Below are 14,963 nucleotides of genomic sequence, written 5' to 3' on the forward strand. Positions count from 1 at the left end.
AGCTGCAAAACAAAACCTGCACATAGGCCCTACTCCAAATTAATGAGATCGGAATCTTTAGAAATGGACTCTGGTTATCAGTATTTTTTTTTTTATAACTTTCCTGTTGGTTCTCCTATCCAGTGATGGGTGAGAATGGACGAACTATAGTATCATATTTGCTAATACTCAAGATGGTCTGGCATCCCAGCTCAAGGGCTGATTGGAATGGACAAACTAAAAGCAAGGAGGGCAATAAGCAGGTTTGTGCGAAGTCCTGAACTTGGTAGTTTCAGTTAAAGTGGAGAAGAACGAGCTATAAGAGGAATGTCAAAGAGGTAGGGTTTACAGAATGAGATTTCTGATTGAAGGCATTGGACAAAGAGTTTGGAAGAGACCAGCAGATTCCCCAAGTCCCTGCCTTGGCCACACCTCATTTAGCTTTCCCTTCTTTTCAATTCCGTAGTGTTTCCCTGGGCAATTTCTCCGACCACATCCAAATTGAGCAAGACATTGCCTTCCTGTATCCAGGCCTGGTCATCTCCCCAGAGCAATCATCTTACTACTAAGGTTCTGAGCAACATGTCATAGAATTTTCCGTCCAGTTTAAAAACCAGTTATATTTTTTTATGGCAAATAACTACTTTTGGCAATGACAGCATTTACATAAAAGTGAGGTTACTATGGTGATTTTTTCCCTTCTTTTTTTTATAAATAATTTTTATTGTTATGTTAATCACCATATATTACATCATTAGTTTTTGATGTAGTGTTCCATGATTCATTTTTGGTACATAACACCCAGTACTCTACACAGAACGTGCCCTCCTTAATACCCATCACCAGGCTAACCCATCCTCCCACCCTCCTCCCCTCTAGAACCCTCAGTTTGTTTGTCAGAGTCCATCATCTCTAATGGTTCGTCTCCCCCTCCAACTTACTCCCCTTTATACTTCCCCTCCTGCTATCTTCTTCTTTTTTTTTTTCTTAACATATATTGCATTATTTGTTTCAGAAGTACAGATCCGTGATTCATCAGTCTTGCACAATTCACAGCGCTCACCATAGCACATACCCTCCCCAATGCCTATCACCCAGCCACCCAATCCCTCCCACCCCCCACCACTCCAACAACCCTCAGTTTGTTTCCTGAGATTAAGAATTCCTCATATCAGTGAGGTCATATGATACATGTCTTTCTCTGATTGACTTATTTCGCTCAGCACAATACCCTCCAGTTCCATCCACGTCATTGCAAATGTCAAGATCTCATTCCTTTTGATGGCTTCATAATATTCCATTGTGTATATATACCACCTCTTCTTTATCCATTCATCTCTCGATGGACATCTTGGCTCTTTCCACAGTTTGGCAATTGTGGACATTGCTGCTATAAACATTGGGGTGCACGTACCCCTTCGGATCCCTACATTTGTATCTTTGGGGTAAATACCCAGTAGTGCAATTGCTGGATTGTATGGTAGCTCTATTTTCAACTGTTTGAGGAACCTCCATACTGTTTTCCAGAGTGCTTGCACCAGCTTGCATTTCCACCAACAGTGTGGGAGGGTTCCCCTTTCTCCGCATCCCCACCAACATCTGTCGTTTCCTGACTTGTTAATTTTAGCCATTCTGACGGGTGTGAGGTGGTATCTCGTTGAGGTTTTGATTTGGATTTCCCTGATGCCGAGCGATGTTGAGCACTTTTTCATGTGTCTGTTGGCCATTTGGATGTCTTCTTTGGAAAAATGTCTGTTCATGTCTTCTGCCCATTTCTTGATTGGATTATTTGTTCTTTGGGTGTTGAGTTTGGTAAGTTCTTTATAGATTTTGGATACTAGCCCTTTATCTGATAAGTCATTTGCAAATATTTTCTCCATTCTGTCGGTTGTCTTCTGGTTTTGTTGACTGCTTCTTTTGCTGTGCAAAAGCTTTTTATCTTGATGAAATCCCAATAGTTCATTGTTGCCCTGGCTTCCCTTGCCTTTGGCAATGTTTCTAGGAAGAAGTTGCTGTGGCTGAGGTCGAAGAGATTGCTGCCTGTGTTCTCCTTTAGGATTTTGAGGGACTCCTGTCTCACGTTTAAGTCTTTCAACCCTTTGGAGTCTATTTTTGTGTGTGGTGTAAGGAAATGGTCCAGTTTCATTCTTCTGCATGTGGCTGTCCAATTTTCCCAACACCATTTGTTGAAGAGACTGTCTTTTTGCCACTGGACATTCCATCCTGCTTTGTCAAAGATGAGTTGACCATAGAGTTGAGGGTCCATTTCTGGGCTCTCTATTCTGTTCCATTGATCTATGTGTCTGTTTTTGTGCCAGTACCATACTATCTTGATGATGACAGCTTTGTAATAGAGCTGGAAGTCCGGAATTGTGATGTCGCCAGCTTTGCTTTTCTTTTTCAATATTCCTCTGGCTATTCGGGGTCTCTTCTGGTTCCATACAAATTTTAGGATTATTTGTTCCATTTCTTTGAAAAAGGTGGATGGTATTTTGACGGAGATTGCATTGAATGTGTAGATTGCTCTAGGTAGCACTGACATCTTCACAATGTTTGTTCTTCCAATCCATGAGCATGGAACGTTTTTCCATTTCTTTGTGTCTTCTTCAATTTCTTTCATGAGTATTTTATAGTTTTCTGAGTACAGATCCTTTGCCTCTTTGGTTAAATTTATTCCTAGGTATCTTATGGTTTTGGGTGCAATTGTAAATGAGATCGACTCCTTGATTTGTCTCTCTTCTGTCTTGTTGTTGGTGTGTAGGAATGCCACTGATTTCTGTGCATTGATTTTATATCTTGCTATTTTACTGAATTCCTGTATGAGTTCTAGCAGTTTTGGGGTGGAGTCTTTTGGGTTTTCCACATACAGTATCATATCATCTGCAAAGGGTGAGAGTTTGACTTCCTCTTTGCTGATTTGGATGTCCCTGATTTTTTTTGTTGTCTGATTGCTGTGGCTAGGACTTCTAATACTATGTTGAATAGCAGTGGTGAGAGTGGACATCCCTGCCACGTTCCTGACCTTAGGGGAAAAGCTCTCAGTTTTTCCCCATTGAGAATGATATTCGCTGTAGGTTTTTCATAGATGGCTTTTATGATATTGAGGTGTGTACCCTCTATCCCTATACTCTGAAGAGTTTTGATCAAGAAAGGATGCTGTACTTTGTCAAATGCTTTTTCTGCATCTATTGAGAGGATCATATGATTCTTGTTCTTTCTTTCGTTAATGTATTGGATCACATTAATTGATTTGCGGATGTTGAACCAGTCTTGCAGCCCAGGAATAAATCCCACTTGGTCATGGTGAATAATCCTTTCAATGTACTGTTGGACCCTATTGGCTAGTATTTTGGTGAGAATTTTTGCATCCATGTTCATCAAGGATATTGGTCTGTAATTCTCCTTGTTGATGGGGTCTTTGTCTGGTTTTGGGATCAAGGTAATGGTGGCCTCAAAAAATGAGTTTGGAAGTTTTCCTTCCATTTCTATTTTTTGGAACAGTTTCAGGAGAATAGGTATTCATTCTTCTTTAAATGTCTGATAGAATTCCCCTGGGAAGCCATCTGGCCCTGGGCTTTTGTTTGTTGGGAGATTTTTGATGACTGCTTCAATTTCCTTAGTGATTATAGGTCTGTTCAGGTTTTCTATTTCTTCCTGGTTCAGTTTTGGTAGTTGATACATCTCTAGGAATGCACCCATTTCTTCCAGGTTATCTAATTTGTTGGCATAGAGTTGCTCATAATATGTTCTTATAATTGTTTGTATTTCTTTGGTGTTGGTTGTGATCTCTCCTCTTTCATTCATGATATTGTTGATTTGGGTCATTTCTCTTTTCTTTTGGATAAGTCTGGCCAGGGGTTTATCAATCTTGTTCATTCTTTCAAAGAACCAGCTCCTAGTTTCGTTGATCTGTTCTACTGTTCTTTTGGTTTCTATGTCATTGATTTCTGCTCTGATCTTTATTATTTCTCTTTTCCTGCTGGGTTTAGGCTTTATTTGCTGTTCTTTCTCCAGCTCCTTTAGGTGTAGGGTTAGGTTGTGTATTTGAGACCTTTCTTGTTTCTTGAGAAAGGCTTGTATTGCTATATACTTTCCTCTCAGAACTACCGTTGCTGTATCCCAAAGATTTTGAACAGTCGTGTTTTCATTTTCATTGGTTTCCATGATTTTTTTTTAATTCTTCTTTAATTTCCTGGTTGACCCATTCATTCTTTAGTAGGATGCTCTTTAGCCTCCATGTATTTGAGTTCTTTCCAACTTTCCTCTTGTGATTGAGTTTTGGTTTCAAAGCATTGTGATCTGAAAATATGCAGGGAATAACCCCAATCTTTTGGTACCGGTTGAGACCTGATTTGTGACCTAGGATGTGATCAATTCTGGAGAATGTTCCATGGGCACTAGAGAAGAATGTGTATTCCGTTGCTTTGGGTTGGAATGTTCTGAATATGTTTGTAAAGTCCATTTGGTCCAGTGTTTCATTTAAAGTCTTTATTTCCTTGTTGATCTTTTGCTTAGATGATCTGTCCATTTCAGTCAGGGGGGTGTTAAAGTCCCCCACTATTATTGTATTGTTGTCAATGTGTTTCTTTGCTTTTGTTATTAATTGCCTTATAAAATTGGCTGCTCCCATGTTAGGGGCATAGATATTTACAATTGTTAGATCTTCTTGTTGCATAGATCCTTTAAGTAGGATATTGTGTCCTTCTTCATCTCTTATTACAGTCTTTGTTTTAAAATCTAATTTGTCTGATATAAGGAATGCCACTCCAGCTTTCTTTTGGTGTCCATTAGCATGGTACATGGTTTTCCACCCCCTCACTTTCAACCTGGGGGTGTTTTGGGGTCTAAAATGAGTCTCTTGCAGACAGCATATCGATGGGTCTTGTTTTTTAATCCAATCTGAGAGCCTGTGTCTCACAGGCTCTGTGAGATTGGGGCATTCAGCCCATTTACATTCAGGGTAACTATTGAAAGGTATGAATTTAGTGCCATTGTATTGCCTGTAAGGTGAGTGTTACTCTATATTATCTGTGTTCCTTTCTGATCTATGCTGCTTTTAGGCTCTCTTTTTGCTTAGAGGAGCTCTTTCAATATTTCTTGTAGGGCTGGTTTCGTGTTTGCAAAGTCCTTTAGTTTTTGTTTGTCCTGGAAGCTTTTTATCTCTCCTTCTATTTTCAATAATAGCCTAGCTGGATATAGTATTCTTGGCTGCAAGTTTTTCTCGTTTAGTGCTCTGAAGATATCATGCCAGTCCTTCCTGGCCTGCCAGGTCTCTGTGGATAGGTCTGTTGCCAATCTAATGTTTCTACCATTGTAGGTTACATATCTCTTCTCCCGAGCTGCTTTCAGGATTTTCTCTTTGTCTCTGAGACTCGTAAGTTTTACTCTTAGATGTCAGGGTGTTGACCTATTTTTATTGATTTTGAGAGGGTTTCTTTGTGCCTCCTGGATTTTGATGCCTGTTTCCTTCCCCACATTAGGGAAGTTCTCTGCTATTATTTGCTCCAGTATACCTTCTGCCCCTCTCTCTCTTTCTTCTTCTTCTGAGATCCCAATTATTCTAATGTTGTTTCGTCTTATCGTATCGCTTATCTCTCGAATTCTGCCCTCGTTATCCTGTAGTTGTTTATCTCTCTTTTTCTCAGCCTCTTTATTTTCCATCATTTGGTCTTCTATATCGCTGATTCTCTCTTCTGCCTCATTTATCCTAGCAGTTAGTGCCCCCATTTTTGATTGCACCTCATTAATAGCCTTTCTGATTTTGACTTGGTTAGATTTTAGTTCTTTTATTTCTCCAGAAAGCGTTTCTCTAATAACTTCCACAGTTTTTTCAAGCCCAGCTAGTATCTTTAAAGTCATGATTCTGAACTCTAAGTCCGACATCGTACTAATGTCAGTACTGAGTAGGTCCCTGGCAGACGGTACTACCTCTTGTTCTTTTTGCTGAGGTGATCTTTTTCGTCTTGTCATTTTGTCCAGAGGAGAACAGTTGAATGAGAGAACAGATTGCTAACAGGTTAACAACGTATCCAGCAAATATACTCTATACAAATCAGAAAAGACCTGAAACCAGGGGACAAGAAAGGGAAAGAAAGAAGAGAAAAAAAAGGAAAAAGAAAAAGATAAAAACAAACAAAAACAGAACAAAACAAAAAAAATGAATATGATCAAATATGATCTGGCTAGTGCATAGATCAGTGCCACACACTAGCTTTTGGGCATATTTTGGTCTGTTAAAAGAAAGGCCTGCTAAAATTTTAAAGGAAGAAAGACTTATATATGTACAAAATAAGGGTTGATACAATGAAGGGATGGAAGATGACTGTAAAGATGAAAATTATAAAAGATTTTATAATAGGAGTTGATACAATAAGAAGTTGTTTGAAAAAAGAAAGAAGATTTAAAAAAAAAAAGGGAGAGAATGTGATCAGGCAGGAGACTAGAACAAAGCCATACACTAGTGATTTAGGGTATATTTTGATCTGTTAGAAGAAATTGTATCTCAAAATTTTAAAGAGAGAACAACTTATATATATATGCCAAAAATAAGGGTAACTACTATGAAGGGATAAAAATATGACTCTAAAAATAAAAAAAATAAAAAATGTTTTTTTTTAAAAGGGATAAGATGTTGTTTGAAAAAGGGAAAAAGAAAAATTTTTAAAAAAACAGTTAAAAAAATTAACTTTGAAAAACTAATGAATTATGGTAAAAAAAGCCATGAATTCTATGTGCAGTATTCCCCTAGCGCTGGAGTTCTCCCGTTCTCCTTGATCGGTAAACTTGGTCTTGGCTTGCTGGCTGTTCGTGCTGATCTTCTGGGGGAGGGACCTGTTGCCGTGGTTCCCAAATGTCTTTGCCGAAGGTGGAATTGCCCGCCCTTGTGAGTCCGGGCTAAGCAAGCTGCTCCGGTTTGCTCGTAGGAGCTTTTGTTCCCTGCAAGCTCTCGGTACAGCTTTGGAGGACCAGGGTGAAAATGGTGGCCTCCCAATCTCCGCCCGGAGGAGCTGAGAACTCGGGGCCCCGCTCCTCAGTGCACCCCCAGAGAAAAGCAGTCACTCCCGTCTCTCCGGTTTCCAGCTGCACTCTGTGCTCACCCGGCCTGTGTCCGAGCGTTTCTATGTCTGGCACCCGACCCCATGTGGAGTCTCCAAACCCAGCAGATCCCTGTGGTGCGCTTCCACGCCGCTCCTCCCAGGGGAGGAAGGGGAGTCTCCCCGGCTCTGCCACTTGTTGGGTCCCTGCTGGAGGAGCAGTGGCCCGACTGGGCCGCGGATCACAGTCTATGGTAACACCGAGCTGAGAGCCCGTGCCTCGGCTCCGTCTCTGCAGCCGGCTTCCCCGCTCCGATACCTGGGAGCTCTGCCACACTCAGGCACCCCCCGGTCTTTCTGTGACCCCGAGAGTCCTGAGACCACACTGTCCCGGGAGGATTCCACCCCCTGCTTAGCCACTGCAGCGACGTCCCTCAGCGGAGCCGACTTCTAACAGTTCCGATTTTGTGCTCTGCGGCTCTATCACTTGCCAGAAGTGGCTGACGGAGTCCCCCTCCCCCGCCGTCTATCCTTCCGAATATCACCTCGGATTCACTTTTTCGCAAGTCCTACCTTCCAGAAAGTGATCACTCTTCTGTTCAGAGTGTTGTTACTATTCTCTTCGATCTCCTGTTGAGTTTGTAGGTGTTCAGAATGGTTTGATCCCTATTCAGCTGAATTTCTGAGACCAGACGAAATCCAGGTCTCCTACTCCTCTGCCATCTTGCTCTGCCCCCTCCCCTTTCTTCTTTAAAGTACATCTACATCTGGAAAAAAAATGGCAAGTAAAGTCCTTACTGAAAATCAGTGCACACTTTAATACCCCTATTTGTCAAAATGTCAGCTGCCAAACACTCAGCACAGGCCAACATTGTTTCTAGGGACTGGAGAGCTTGGCAAATTGGAAGGCACTGTCTCTAAAGGGAGTTCTAAATATTTAAGAGTGAACAAAGTTCTTCTTTTCTGTAAGTTGATGTCTGCTAAGATAAAGGTATAGGGAAAAATTGGATGGGACTGCATTGTCTTGTAATTGTGATCTAACCGTTGCAAAAATGGACTGTGATTCTACCATTTTTATGGATGATGCTATTAGTAATTTTTTTTTCAGAAGTAATGAGTTTGAGTAGATATACAGGTTAATTCTGATATGTAGTAATATTGTCAACTTTCACCCTCACAAAAACCCAAGAGGTAGACGCATAAGGGATTATTATCTGTTTTGAATGATGGAAAATGTGGTTCATCCAGCATCACGAATCTGGGAAGCCAAGAACCAAACCATAGGTTTTGAATTCTGAGTCCTAAAACCTTTTGTTCATCTGCCCCTTCACCTCCACCTTTAGAGTCATCAGTAGCCTTTCTTCACACATTAGGGCTGCTGGAACATGGACTGAGTGGCTTATAAATAATAGACATGTGTTACATTTCTGGAGGCTGGAAGTCTGAGCTCAGGAGGCCAGCATGGTTGGATGAAGGTCCTCTTCAAAATGGCAGACTTTTCCCCTTATCTTCAACTGTGGAGAGGCAAAGGATCTCTCTGGAGACCGTTGTATAAGGGCATTGATCTCATTTATGAGATCTCCACTTTCATGACCTAATCACCTCTCAAATACCTCATCCTAATACTATAACCTTGTGCAGTAGAATTTCAACTTGGGAACTTTGGGAGACACAAACATTCAGACAATCATGGGAAAAGTTCGGAGTTGAAATCAGAAAGACAAGTTGAAAACAGGATTCTTCCATCAGTGTGACTTGGAGCTCCTTACTCACCAATTGGAACTCAGTTTGCTCACTTTAATTTTGGAGGAAGTTGCATATATCACAGGATACTTTTGGAGACAGAGTAAGATATCTGATATTATAGCACCCCCAGCCTTCATCCCCCCGCACATACACGCCGTCATTTATGCAATTCTGATAGAAGAGGGATTTTGTTTTGGTGTCTGTTGAGTATGCCATGTCTGGAAAGGACATCTTCAGTGATGGAAGAAATGAATTTGTAAAACACTTACCATATACCTGAAAACTGGTACATGCTATTTCCTTCCTCTTCTATATTTTTATCTTTTACATACTTAATTGTAGAAGTCTCTAAGGACCTGATTTTATAGTCTACTTTGTCTGGCAGACACAAATCTCTCTAGCAACCTCAGCAGAAATCAAACACATGGGTTGACTGCACATCCATGGGGGACAGCTGGTATCTGAGGCAGTACGTAAATAATAAATTTAGCATTTGAAAATTTCACATAGGTCTTCTGATTTTATTAACCTAGACAACTTATAATAATTATGATAAACAGACATTGTCATTAAATATAGCAGCCATTTGATAAGATTAAGCATAATGCAATACATCTTCCTTTCCTCCCGATTCAGTATAATAAATTACCCTTAGGCTCCTAAATGAAGCATTTTATAATTGAGCAAAACAGATCGATTTTTAGGGGTTCTTATTTATATGCAAAACAGACTTTTTGAGAATGGTAAACTTGATTAAAATCTCTCTAAGTGCAAATCACAAATAACTTCTTCTCACAAGCCATAACTATCCTATTAATGTATAATTTATTGCATACAAAGATAGTAAAATTCTAATGTGCTTATGATCCAGATGGAAGAAAGAGTTAAATAGAGAAAATAACAAACCATATAAAATGGGAAGAAAATGGAATTGACATTTGACAAATATTGCACAAGATAGTATCCCAGCTGGTATAGATGCCATAAGAAAATAGAGATTGGGATAGAATATTGCAGTCAAGTCAATGTCAGGAGAATTTAAAGAGGGGTAAGCTTCCATGGAAGTTCTACATTTAGAGAGGAAAATGTCCTAGATCAGATAAAGCATGAATAATACATTAGATGTGGAAAACAATTTTGTAAATGTGGCCTCTTTGAGTCTGTTTGTACCTCCTCAAAATCATAGGTCCCTTTGGCCATTACCCAACAACTAAAAGGTGATGTTCTAGGTGAGTAGACTTTTTCCAACTGCATATCATTTACAAAAAAGGAAATATGTGGCTTTTAATCCAAAGGACACACGAGTAACAGGATTAGCCCACATATCATTAAAAGGCAAGGCTCAATTTATGTCAGTCATGGTCATGTAAATACCTCCATTAGACCAACATGGTTCTCCCGGCACCTAAGAAGTGAATCCAGGAGATGTTCTCCTGGAAATAAGACTTAAGGATTCAAAATCTCTGATTCATGGCCTCTAACTAGCCTCTTCAGAGACATACATGTTATCCTCACATAAAATCAATTTTATTCCCTGTTCAGAAGAAAGGACCCACTCAATACCCATTATTGAGTGAGAGTACACAATACTATTTCTTCTCTAATAAAAAGGTGCATTTGAAAAGGACCTCCAGATTCTCCCATACTTGTGGGCATATGTTCACATAGTGGGATGGCTCCCAGTATTGATTTGCCTTTTTCTAGGCTTAAAACTCTTGCACTCTTCACAGTACATTTATCCCTTTGCTCAAAAATACTTATTTGTCACCAGTATGTATGGTTTTTCATCCTGTGTGCTAAGAGAATTTTTAAATTGTTTCAAATAAATTATGAAAGATTTCAACTATACACAAAGAACGAAAAAGTATAAATAATAACCACAGTTTATACAAGTCTATTTTATTTAATATGTATTTATTAGGTCTGTGCAATGGGTTGGGGGGAGACTCTTCTCTGGGGATGCACTGATGAGCAAGACAGACACAGACCCACCCTTAAGACAGACAACTGAAGAAGACGGGCAATAGATTCTTCTAAGAGACATGACAGTCAAAGCCCAGGACGAAGGGACCATATATGGCAGAGTGAAGGAAGGCTGCCTAGGGGGTGAAATAGGAGTTAGTCAAGCTAATATATTTTTCTTTCTTCTGGAGTCAGCATAATAAATTACCCTTAAGTTGCGGAATGAAGCATTTTATAATAGAGCAAAACAAATCAATTTAGAGGCTATATCCATAAGGGAAGTAGGATTTTTGAAACTGATAACACTGATTTGGGGCTATTGTGCATGCTCTCGGAGGGTGGAATGAGGTGGGTAAAGGCCACTGCTCTTCTCAGCCCAAGATGCCTCAGGTAAACAGTGATGGAGGAAGTCCTCAATGTTCAGTGTGGACAAGGAGCTCCTATACAGAGAAGGTACAGTACAGGTTCAGGTGCTATCAATCTAATCACTACCAGTTCTTTTCATTTTTTTTTTAAAGATTTTATTTATTCAATTATTTGAGATAAAGAGAGAGAGCAGGGGAAGGAGCAGAGGGGGAGGGAGTGGGAGGAGGGAAAATAATCTCAAGCAAACTCCGAGCTGAGCAGGGAGCCCAACCCTGGGATCAATCTCAGGACCCTGAGATCATGACCTGAGTTGAAACCAAGAGTTGGCCGCTTAACTGACTGAGCCAACCAGGTATCCAACGTCATTTCTTTTCAAATGAAATATCTTAAAAGTATTTCACCTACTGACAAGCCCAGAACAGGATATTTTGATAAAATGTATCAATTTAAATTTAGATGTTATCCCAGAACACTCATTTTCCTGGTTAAGCGGGATGTTAGACTCATTGCTAGTATTTTGATAATAGAAAGCAATGGAGAAAAAGGATGCTTGATACTACCCACCTTTAAATAGTTCTGCAGCTGTAGGAGGCAGAGAGAGAGCTGGATCTACAGTTGGAATGCTGGATTTGAATTCTCAGTGAAGTATTTTCATAGTTGGTCTTTCATAGCTACCATCCCAAAAACTTAGTTTGTTCGTTGGTAAGGTGGACATAGAAATGTGTTCCTGTTGGAAGGTTTATAGCAACACCAAACAACAAGAGACCTATAAAACGCCATCATGCTCCAAAAGTAGTACAAAAGTTTTGGATCATTGGGTTTAAGTCAGAGTTCCTGAGAGAGCAGGATTTTCCAAGCTAATTCATTGAACTATAAATTTGCACTGTGGATGACTCCCAGTTGAGGCCATTCTGCAAAAATACCTGACTAGTCTTCCAAAGTGCCAAGCTCACCAAAAACAAGGAAAGACTGATGAATTATTATAGTCAAGAGTAGCCTAAGGAGATGTGATGACTAAATGTTCTGTGATATTCTAGATGAGATCCTGGAGCAGAAAAAGGTCATGAAATAAAAACCAAGGAAATCTAGCGCAGACTTTAATTAATAATAATGTTTCAATGTTGGTTCATTCATTTTAGCATATGTACCATAACATAAGATGTTAAAAATAGAGGAAACTGGTTGTAGAGTATGGGAAGTCTAGATCTTCATAATTTTTCTATAAATCTAAAACTTTTTTTAAAGTAGAAAGTTTATTTAAAATATTTCTAAAGGGGCTCCTGGGTGGCTCAGTCGGTTAAGTGGCTGACTCTTGGTTTTGGAGCTCAGATCATGATCTCGGGGTGGTTAGATTGAACCCCGCATGGGGCTCCGTGCTTGATGCAGAGTCTGTTTGTCCCTCTCCCTCCTCCCTTGCCCCTCCCCCTTCTCTCTCTCTCAAATAAATAAATAAATCTTTAAAAAAAATTTAAAATAGCATTATGGAAAATACCCATTCATTGATGTAGCCAACAAGTATGTAGTGGGTGACTACATGTGCCAAACACACTGTTCTAGGAGCTGGTGATAGAGAGAATGATGAACAAGTAAAGTCCTAGGCCTCCCCCATAGAGTTTACACATCAGTAAAGGAAAGAAAATAAAATGTAAATATAAATTATGTTGGGTGGGGCTAAGTGCTACGAAAAAAAAAAAAAAAAAAAGCCAGCACAAGAGTTACAGGGGAGAGAGATTCACAAGGTGGGCAAGACCTCTTAGAGGAGGGTCCCTTGAGTAGACAAGCACAGATGGGTATGGGGTGGGGTGAGGATGCAGGTGGCCATGCAAATACCTAGGATGAGAACATCCCAGGCAGAGGTAAAAATAAGTGTGAGAGCTCTGAGACCAAAACAGGTCTCCTCTAGGAACAGGAAGGAACCCACTGTCACTGGAAAAAAGCTGGGGAGGATTAGAATGTAAACAGATGAAGTCAGAGAGATAGCCAGTTGCTATATTGTGTAGGACCTTATAGTCCAAAATAACTAGTTTGGATATTATTCTGAGTATGCTGGGAAGACTTTAGAGGATTTTGTGCAGGAGAGAGAAATGATATTTCCATTTCCCACTATTTCACTATGAAAAATGTCAATCATACCAAAAAGTTGAATAAATTTTACAGTGAATACACAGGTACCCATCACTTAAATTCTATAATTGTTTTGCTGTGGTTGTTTTAGCACATATCTATCTATCCATCTGTCCATCTATGTTATTTTTTGATGCACTTCAAATTAAGTTTCAGGCATCAGCACAATTCCTCCCAAATACTTCAGCATAATATCATTAACTAAAGTTCAACATTTGTTTATGGTATTTTGTATTTGGAATAAAATTTACACATATTAAAATGCACAAGACTTAAGTGTATCCATTCTATAATAAGCCTTGACAAATATATATACCTGTGCACCAAACCCCTTTAAGATACAGAATATTATATCACCCCAGAAAATTATCTCAAGCGCTTCTCAGCCCATCTTCATCCTCACCCACTTTTATTTTGTTCAAGATTTATTGAGTTATAATTGACAATTTGTAAGATATTTAAAGTTCACAATGTAATGACTTGATACACATATACATTGTGAATTGACTCCCCCATCAAGTTAATTAACACACCCATCACCTCATGTATTTACCTTTTCATTTTTTGTTGTTGAGAACATTTAAGTTCTATTCTTTTAACAAATTTCAATTATACAGGATACTATTTTATACATTAGCTCCTCAGACCTTATGACTGAAAAGTTCATACCTTTTAGCAACTGCTCCCTATTTCTCCCACCTCCCAGCCTCTGGCAACCACTATTCTAGTCTGTTTCTATCATTTCAACTTTTTTTTTTCCAGATTCCACATATAAGTGATACCACATGGTAGTTGTTGTTCTCTGACTGACTTATTTCACTTAGCACATTGCCCTCTGGGTCCACCCATGCTGTGACAAATGGCAAGATTTCCTTCTTTTTTAAGGCTGAATATATTCCTCTGTGTGTGTGTGTGTGTGTGTGTGTGTGTGTGTGTGTGTGACATTTTCTTGAACCAGTCGTCCATCAATGGACACTCAGCCTATTTCCATGCCTTGACTATTGGGAATAATGCTGCTATGAACATGGAATGCATATATCTCTTTGAGATAATGATTTCCTTTGGATATATACCCAGAAGAGTAATAACTGGATCATATGGTAGTGCTATTTTTAATTATTTGTGTAATCTCCATGACGTTTTCCACGGTAGCTGTACCAGTTTATAATCAGTGTAAACTGACAGTGTAAACCAACAGTCCACAAGGGTTCCTCTTCTCAGCATCCTCATCTGCGTGTGTTATATCTTATCTTTTTGTTAATAGCCATCCCAACCAGTGTGAGGTGATACCCCTCGGTGGCTTTTTTTTAAGATTTTATTTATTTATTTATTTGTCAGAGAGAGAGAGAGAGAGCACACAAGCAGGGGGAGTAGCAGGCAGAGGGAGAAGCAGGCTCCCCGCTGAGCAAGGAACCCGATGCAGGACTCAATCCCTGGATCATGACCTGAGCCAAAGGCAGACACTTAACCTGCTGAGCCACCAAGCATTTCCCTGAAGATTAGTGATGTTGAGCACCTTTCCATTTACCTCTTAGTCATTTGTAGGTCTTCTTTGGAAAAATGTCTATTTAAGTCATTTACCCATTTTTTAACTGGGTTTATTTATTTATTTATTTATTTATTTATTTATTTATTTATTTATTTGCTATTGAACTGCATGAGCGCCCTCCCTCTTTAACAGGCAACCAGTCATTCCAACTTTAGGTATTTATCCAAGAGAAATGAAAACATATCCACAAAAAGATTTGTCCG

This window comes from Eumetopias jubatus, unplaced genomic scaffold (assembly GCF_037043125.1).
Source record: "Eumetopias jubatus isolate StellerSeaLion01/CBP00866 unplaced genomic scaffold, mEumJub1_p1.0 scaffold_10, whole genome shotgun sequence".
Classification (NCBI taxonomy): Eukaryota; Metazoa; Chordata; class Mammalia; order Carnivora; family Otariidae; genus Eumetopias; species Eumetopias jubatus.